This window comes from Quercus suber, unplaced genomic scaffold, assembly GCF_002906115.3.
Source record: "Quercus suber isolate HL8 unplaced genomic scaffold, Cork oak 2.0 scaffold_208, whole genome shotgun sequence".
NCBI lineage: Eukaryota > Viridiplantae > Streptophyta > Magnoliopsida > Fagales > Fagaceae > Quercus > Quercus suber.
In genome coordinates this window covers 975,536-984,873 of record NW_027069666.1, presented here as the reverse complement: position 1 = coordinate 984,873, position 9,338 = coordinate 975,536, and the positions used below count along the sequence as shown (strand labels likewise).

General features: G+C 36.1%; 1 long non-coding RNA gene across 1 annotated transcript; it reads left to right on the top strand.

Annotated features, from left to right (window-relative positions):
* The first annotated feature begins 237 nt into the window (after positions 1-237).
* On the top strand, positions 238-2,102 carry LOC136070073 (uncharacterized). Its single transcript, XR_010631302.1, has 2 exons — positions 238-970; positions 1,806-2,102. It is a non-coding gene; the product is annotated as an uncharacterized LOC136070073 (long non-coding RNA).
* The last annotated feature ends 7,236 nt before the right edge of the window (positions 2,103-9,338 follow it).

The window sequence follows — 9,338 nt, the reverse complement described above, 5'->3', positions numbered from 1 at the left end:
CCTTTCAAAAATGTTTTTCTTTCCTCAGTAAAAATAGCTCTACGTGTGATTTATTTATTATTAATTTCCTTTTTAATGGGTGCTGTGTAGCACCCGTTAACAAAACCCATAAATAATAAATATGAATGATTTTATGAATTATCACCTAATGAGTTGGAAGAGATTCCTCCAAATCAACTTAGGAAAACTTTGTAAATCTATTTATATCTCTCACCTTAGGAGTTCACCATCCCTATTAATTCTTCCTCTAGGAACCTTCCAACCCTGGCCCCTAGCATCTGTTCATTTAATCTTATCATGAAGGATATTGCCTAGCCTATTAATAAATTTTGAGGTTCTATCCAAAATGTTTTGACTGAGAAGTCCATGTCACTAACAGCTTAACATCAAATGCTGGCCATCTATGTTGCTCCCCAAAATTAACCTTCTTTTATCTTCCTCTGAATTAAATTGACATAGGAAAGTATTTCGTCCCATGATCCCATCATAGTGACTGAAACACCCCTACTTGGGTTCCGAGCTTTTTATGTTATTAATTGCCACAACTTTAGTTGGATTAAAAGACTCTCTACAATAAATTTACCTACCAGAGTAGTTCTTTGGAATTTGGATCTTCTCATTTACTTCTGTGCTTGAATCTAGTACGGGTTTGTTTCTGGCATGATAGACCTTCAGCCTTCAGTTGTCCTGCCAGAGCCCAGAAGGATCCCCTCACCAGAAGGGTCATATATCTTGGCGCTAAGAAGAGATGAATACGAGAAAAGAGATAAGGAGAAAGGGTGGAACTGAAAAGTTACAATATAAGAAGACAAAATATAATTTTTAGTAGAAGTGGCCTACTGGAATTCCATGATTTACAGGGGAAAAATTCCACAAAGGAAGCAACTATCTCAAAGAACTAGCTAGGCAAACAGAAAAAGCCTCATAAGGGTGGCGAGTCATTACAAAAGCAAGGAGGGAAATTCTAAAGGTAGCTCTAATGGTTTCATACTTTAATGTATCAATTATCACTAGAAATCATCATCACAACGTATAGGTAAAACTGAAAAACTAGGATTAACTTACCTTCTTTTTTTCTTTTTTCTGCTAAGTTATCTTAACTTACCCCTTGTTCTTCCCCACCTTGCCTCACAAATGCCATGATTATAAGACAAGAAGAATGTGTCTAGAATTTTAAGGACCTTACTAAATACAGTCTTATGATTCAGATAGTGTATTAGGCTATTCAGTACTCAAGTATCACTCAATTATATTCTTTCTCTTCTTACCACTTTCATTTACTCTAGGAACAAAATTTAGGTATAGTTTCTTACTTAACAAAAAAAATTTATCTTCTAAAGGATAATTAAATTCAACCATGTGTTTCACTGATTAATGCAATCATATAATTGCTTTCATTTGAAGATCCAAAAGTATAAATACTTAAGAAACTATACCTAAGTTTTTCCCTCAATCTTATATATATACCTAAAGAGTTTATTATTGGATACAAATTTGTGCGTATTGACTGTTATTTTTTCTCCGTCTGGCTTTTGAGTTTTGTTTTGTAGGCTTTGGTAATTACCATGAGAAAATTTATAGACACAAAAAAATTATACATTTGCTAATATGGTAGAATATTGTTAGTGGTAGGTAACAAAATTATGTTAGTGATGGGCTCAGATAAAAACCAGTAAAAACTCATTAATTCAATTGTAAGAAATATTGTGAAATTTTTTGTATATGCAATATTGCTCTGCTAGCCACGGACGGCTCATTGGTTGGTGAGAGTTTTGACCTTGACATAAGGAACCTAAAATTTGCAGGGTCGGTTCAGATGTTGATACATAACAATATAACATCTACCAGAAAAGAAAGTATGCCATGACTGGTAAGATCATAATTATTGTCAAATGGAAAACTTAAGCCAATTGTCTCATATTCAGGTGTTGATTGCTCAACAAAGGGCGGTGATTTTTCAACAACAGTGGTCCCCTTTTGTAAAGGAGGCTCGGCTAGATTGCCAGAATTGCTTGAACTCTTTTACGAATAAATTGTGTATTGACATAGTGGTTAGATATCTTCATATAAAAATTGTTTCAAATTCAAACTTCTACCTCCTAGTTTTATTTTTTATTTTTTTTAATTCAGACTTCTAATTCAAAAATAAAAAATGAAAAAGAGATAAGAAGACAGTTTGCAATTGATGGGTTTTGTATATATGTAAGAGGCATGCGTGAGTTTAATTCATTGACCAAGAGTTGTGCACAAAGTTCTTACAAAGTTTCATGAATGATGATATAGTTTTTTTAGAATGAACGGATGTGATATGCTACTTTCTATTTCAAAATTAATGATTGAAATGAAAATTTATACACGAAATTTCGGTGGAAGAAATAGGGTAAACCGAATGATATCACCTAATCCACCCTACGCAATATGAAACGAGACTTTTATTTGTTCTGTCCATACATCTTTTCACGTGATTGCAACAATGTCATTTATTGACCCCTCCTCTTTCCACCAAAGAATATTTTATTTTTTGGCCATAAGGGAGAAGAAACTTTAGTAGATAAAGCCAAAATAAACAATATTATTGTAGGCCTGAACACGTGTAGGACCATGGGTTCTACAGTACTCACGGCTTGCATATGCCTTGTGTAAAGCTGCCATCATCTTAATCAGTCACTCTAAATTATGCTGTATTAGGTTTTCTATCCAATTCCATTTTCAAAAGCTATATTAATCATGCAGTCTGAGGACTTTCTTCCACATCCTTTTGCACAAACTTTTTTGGGTTGCACCTACTCACCTAACTTTAGAAATTCTTTTCATATTGTTGGCTATGGCATATATATATATATATATATATATATATATAGTTTTACACACAAAATTGGGGAAAATTCCACTTCTCCCCTTTATACTTGGGAAGTTCACAATTCTCCCATAAACTTTAAAACCAAGCAATTTCCCCCTTTCTACTTTAGAAACGAGCTAATACCCCTTACTATTAATTACTCTCTTAATTAATCACTCTCTTAGTTAAACTATAATGAAATTTTATGATTTTTAGAATATTCCATTGTGCTATATCTAAAATACCCCATAAAATTTTAATATCTCAAAAATATTCTTCATGTATTTTAAGTTTTAGGTAGTAGTCATGCTTAGGAAGTTGAAATCGTGATATAAGTTGTTCTATTTGTTACCTAGAAAACACTAATTTACTAGGTTTTAATCTTCTAGACCTGTAATTTTATTTAACAGAAACTTATATTGTGCATTTGCATTTTCTTATCTTTATTTTATTTTATTTATATTCTTGCGTAAAAGGGTGTTTAATAAAAACCAAGTAAGCTAAATATCTTAGCTAGACACATAAAATGTAAGATAATGATTTTCATTATCATTCTTAAAAGCTTTTAGAGAATAGATATTTCCTTTAGAAAATAAGTTTTAAGAAACTATCATAGAAAATTTGATATTTGACAGGTTAATTAACTACTCTAAGTTTGTGTGTGATGGTGGGCTGAATCAAGTTCCATTCGCCCATGATGGTCGTCTATAACCAAAGAATGTCTAGACTAGTTCACAAGAAAGGAAGACGAATAAAAGGTACCACGGGTAATGAATAGGTTCTGTCCAAAAACGTTATGATCATCCAAGGTAATCTAGTCGTCCATGTCACAAAAAGGCATGGACGACCAAATGACACTTAGTAAATTTTAGAGGATTTTCTACAAACACCAAATAATTAGACCACGTTCTATCATTCAGGAATGTGGGGAGGATTCCCTGAAATCCACTCCATTCTCCCCACTAATCTCACACATTTCCAATGATGGTAGTGGATCTGAACAAGTAGACCCACTAAAACTCTCTATAAAAGGGATCTAACTCCATTAGCCCAAGGTACGTTATCATTATTCATTCACCCACTATCCTTGTGCTCTAGAGAGAAAACTGACTTAACCATTGGAGGGTCTTTGGCTGGTTTACCCTGGTCACCTTAGATAGTCATTTCTTCCTTTTCAGGTCATCCAACTACTGTTGAAGCCCGGAATATTCAGCCTACTGATTTTTCAAACCTTATTAGTTGGCACCGTCTGTGGGAAGCTTTGTGTTTTAATCACCTTGCTTTCTAAGACAAAAAAGGTTGCATGGTCTGGACTAGGTCAATGGCTATGAGTCTAGACCACCAGGAGAGTGGAAATGCTTCCAGTCATCCCAACCGTGCACCACAACTAACGACGGCTCCGTTACTAGCGTCCGTCTAGCAACAGTTGAAGTCTATGGCAGTTGTCATGGCTGACTTAATGCACCAAAACCAAGAGTTAACTTGAGAAGTTAACAAGCACCAATGGCAAACAAAAGGTCCTGGGCAGAATTCAGAGGCTAGAGAAGCGGAGAACAATGCTAAGGTGGAGAGCAGTCAAAAGGCACTGCCACACGTAGGATGCCACATCTAGAGAAGGAGATGGATCGAATGAAAAAGGCATGGAAGAGATGAGAGACTCCATGTGAAGGACCAACCACGTGGATGATCTTGTTCACAAAACGGATTCTCCTTTCATTGTGTCCATCACCAGTCACCCCTTGCCATCCAAGTTCAAAATGCCTACACTAGACTCATATGATGGAACGCGAGATTCATGTGATCACATTACCATGTTCAAGACTATTATGCACCTCTTATGGGTTCTAGACTAGATAATGTGTAGAGCCTTCCCTACCACACTTAAAGGTCCAGCTCGGGTATGGTTTGGTAAGATACCACCACATACTATAACCTCCTTCCAGGAGTTAAGTATGCTGTTCGTCAACAATTTCGTCGAAGATCAAAGACACAAGCACTCTTCATCCCGTCTACTTAACATAGAGCAAGGGGAGAATGAAAGTTTACGGTATTTTATTAGTTGGTTTAATAGAGAAGCTCTGTTGGTAGAAGAAATAGAAGACAAAATCTTTTTGGTAGCTTTTCATAACAAAGTCACTTTAGATTTGTTCATTCACAAGCTCTATAACCAAGAGCCATAGACAATGGCCGAGCTGATTCACTTAACCCAAAGTTTCGTGAATGTGGAAGATGCAATCATTGCTAAATGTAAGAAAAAGGCTGAATGAGTAGATGCTGAGTATTCACGTCATCCAGAACAAGGTCCTTGTTAGGACTTATGTGAATCATGTTAAGAACATATATCATTTAGAATTGGCTAATCTTTTAAAAAAAAGGCACTTTACTTGTAATTTGGTAGATTTAGGATGTGTTTAATACTTCAAGGAACAAGAGTTCAAGACTAAGTATTAAAGCCATGTAAATTTGTCTAAGAATCAAGTGAAGAAGTGCTGTTCATTAAAATTCAATACATAGCTCGACAGATATATCTATCGAGATTTAAAATGTGAAGCTTAACAGCTGTATTTATCGAGAATTATGAAAATCAGTTTTTTAGAACTGTTTTTCATGCATATCCAAGCTATGTGTTTAGGTTTTCTTTCTTACAACCCTAAACATATATAAGGATTGTTTTAAGGGCCGTCTCACTGGATGTAAAGGTTTTATGTAAGCATATTGTGACCGGAGACATATGCTGCGTTTGTACGCCGTAGGGTTTTGGGACCAATGAGCTTCTTGATCTTTATCGCCTGGATGAACTGAAGAACTTTGCAGCTAACGTCCTTCTCAAGTTAGTGTGTCAATCACGTACTAGGATCCATGCATCGATTAGTTAGTCACGTATTTGGAGCCGTGCATTGAAAGGAGAGGTTGTCATTACATTACAAGTTCAATTATGTATTAGGGTAAGGGTTCAACTATAAGTTGGTATAAGGTACTGAGATTCCTTTACTTGTGGCTGCTTGTTTTGATAATAGTGGATTATCGAGAGTGGTGATCTTAAATTCACTCGATGGGGTTATTTCTTTGGAGGTTTTCCCTATTCGTAAACAAATCATCGTATCAAACTTATTTTCCGTTGCATTTAACTTAGTGATTTTTTTGTGCTACCACATGTATTGCATGTTAATTGACTTAATTAATTTACTTAGCTAATTAATTGGTTGGTTAATTTACTATAAGGGGTCAATACATTCTTGGCCTATCATGTGGTATCGAGTGGACACACTCTGATTAGGGTTAATTTTTGCTGTGTGATCCATTGACCCATGTTGTCATGGTTGCAATCGGCAAGAAACAATCTTTTGTTTCAAATACATCTTGTTTTTCTAATCTCTATTTGATTGAGTGTCTCAGAAAATGCAAGTCTAAAAGTTATTTGAAAGCTATTATGATGATTATTGAAAAAGATTTTATTGTGACAAAGAAGAAACTAGACTGTCTGAGAATGAAAATGTGCAGAGGAGTTCATTTGAGAAGAGTGAAGGTTAAAGGCTTTGTTCATAAATGACAGATGAGAGAAAACACTATTCCTACATATTTTTCATCTAAGTATGAGGTGTGCTTTATGATGAAGTTTGCATTCAAGGTAATGGATACATGTTTGTGGTACCTTGATAGTGGATGCTCACGACACATGACCGGAGACTGCTCTCTCTTTAAGGTTTTCGAGTCCAAGAAAGGTGGAAATGTCACCTTTGGTGATGGGAGCAAATCACAAATAAAAGGGAAGGGAACTATCTCTCTACCTGGACTACCAGACATTGCAAATGTGCTATATGTAAAAGGTCTGAAGGTGTACTTGTTGAGTATAGTCAGATATGCGATCAAGATTTTATGTTGCTATAATCAAAAGGAGAATGCCTTCTGTTGAATGAGTCTGGGAAGAAACTCATTGGTGGTGTTTGCACTCTAGATAACTACTATGGATTGGTACCTGATGCTGATATTGTGTACAATAGCATTCGCTTACCAAATGAAGACTTATGGCACTAAAGGATGGGATATGCTAGTTACAAACATCTCCCAATTGTATCTAAGCATGAATCAGTTTTGGGGATACCTAAGCTTAGCAGAGTGAACAATGTTGTGTATGGACCGTGTCAACTTAGGAAACAAACAAAAACTAAACATCTAGGCACTCAAACATCAGCTACATCTACACCTTTGGAGCTACTACATCTGGATCTCATAGGTCCAACTAGAACCGAGTCTATTGGAGGAAAGAGATACATCATGGTTGTGGTAGATGACTTCACTAGGTACACTTGGGTCATTCTTTTAAGATGCAAGTCAGATGCTCCTGAGCACATTGAAGCCTTGTGCACAAGACTACAAAATGATAGGAGCTTAAAGATTGATCGAATTCGAAATGATTATGGTAAAGAATTCGAGAACTCATACATGGAATCCTTTTGCACTAGATTAAGTATATCTCAAGAATTCTCTACTCCTATTACTTTGTAGTAGAATGGTGTAGTAGAAAGAAAGAAGCGAATCATTCAGGAGATGATTAGAGCTATGTGGCACAACAAGGATGTGGCTAGAAATTTATGGGGAGAAGCCATTAACACTACTTGTCATACAGTTAACAGGGTGAATTTTAAACCCGGTACCAAGAAGACTCCTTATGAATTGTGTAAAGGAAGAAAGTCAAATGTGAAATATTTCAGAATCTTTGGAAGTACTTGTTTCATCCTTAAGGATAGAGAGAATGTGGGAAAATTTGATTCCTGAAGTGATGAAGGAATATTTTTGGGATACTCCTCCACTAGGAAGGCTTATCAAGTATACTACAAGAGAACAAAAAAGGTGATGGAAACAGTCAATGTTGTTATTGATGAAGCTTCAGACTTTGGTTCTAAGAAAGTTAGTGAGGAGATACCTAAGGAAATTCTTCTTCTTGAGCCTACGAGTGTTCAAGAAAGAGTTGATCAAGAGCTTGCATCTCCAAGTACTCAAAGTACTCCAAGTGTTGTAGAAGGTTCAGTAGACATACCTACTTCACCTGATTTTGAATCTTATGAAAAGAAATGACCTTTCTTAAGGATTAAGTTAAATCATCCTCCTGAAGTTATTGTGGGAAATATGAATGAACTTACACTAAGAAAGAGTACAGTTGATAAATATGTTGCTAACTTTGTGTCTTATTATTGCTATTTGTCGTAGGTTCACCAAGGTTGAGGAAGCTCTCTAGGATGAAAGCTAGGTTGAGGCAATGCATGATGAACTGCTTCAGTTTCAAAGGAATAATGTCTGGACCCTAGTGCCTAGACTGGAAGGTGAGCACATCATTGTCACAAAGTGGATATTCTGCAATAAGACTGATGAGGAGGGAAATGTGATCTGCAACAAGGCTCGTCTTGTGGCTCAAGAATACTCTCAAATGGAAGGAGTAGACTATAATGAGACATTTGTTCCTGTAGCTTGTACGGAGTCCATCAGGATTCTCCTAGCCTTTGCATGTCACTTGAAGTCCAAGTTTTACCAAATAGATGTAAAGACTGCATTCTTGAATAGGTTCCTTATAGAAGATGTCTATGTGGCTCAAGTTAAAGGATTCATTGATCCATATTTTTCAGATCATGTGTTGTACCTCAAAAAGGCATTCTATGAGTTAAAGCAAGCACCCAGAGCTTGGTATGATTGACTTACACAATACTTGGTCTTACATGATTTCACAAAAGGAAAGGCTGAACAAACACTCTTCATCAAAAGGGAAGATGGCGAGTTGATAGTTGCTTAAGTCTATGTTGATGATATCATTTTTGGGTCTACAAAGAATGAACTTGCTCATAATTTCTCCAAGCTCATGCAAGCCGAGTTTGAGATGAGCATGATTGGAGAGTTGAATCACTTCCTTGGGTTGCAGATTTGTCAGCAAGAGTCAGGTATATTCCCATCTTAATCAAAATATGCTAAAATCTTGCGAAAAAGTTTGGTTTGGAATTTGCTAGTTCTGTTAGAACCCCCATGAGCCCAAATGTTAAACTTATTGTTGATTTGTTGGGAAAAAGTGTTGATTCTTCTCTCTATAGAAGCATGATAGGTAGTCTTCTATACCTTACTGTTAGTAGACCTGATATTAGTTATAGTGTGGGAGTATGTGCTAGATATCAGGCCAATCCCAAAGAGTCTCATATGATTTCTTTGAAAAGAGTCATAAAGTATGTGAAATCCACAGCCGATTTCAGTGTGTGGTATAGCAAGGACACCAATGATGTCTTAGTTGGGTATTCTGATGCAGATTGGGCTGAGAATGCTGATGATAGAAAGAGTACTTCGGGGGATTGTTTTTATATGGGTAATAATCTTGTCTCTTGGGTGAATAAAAAGCAGAATTCCATCTCATTATCCACTATAGAGGCTAAATACATCGCTGCGGATAGTTGCTCCACCCAACTTCTGTGGATGCAAAAACTCCTCCTTGATTATGGTATTCATCAAGAACATCTTATCA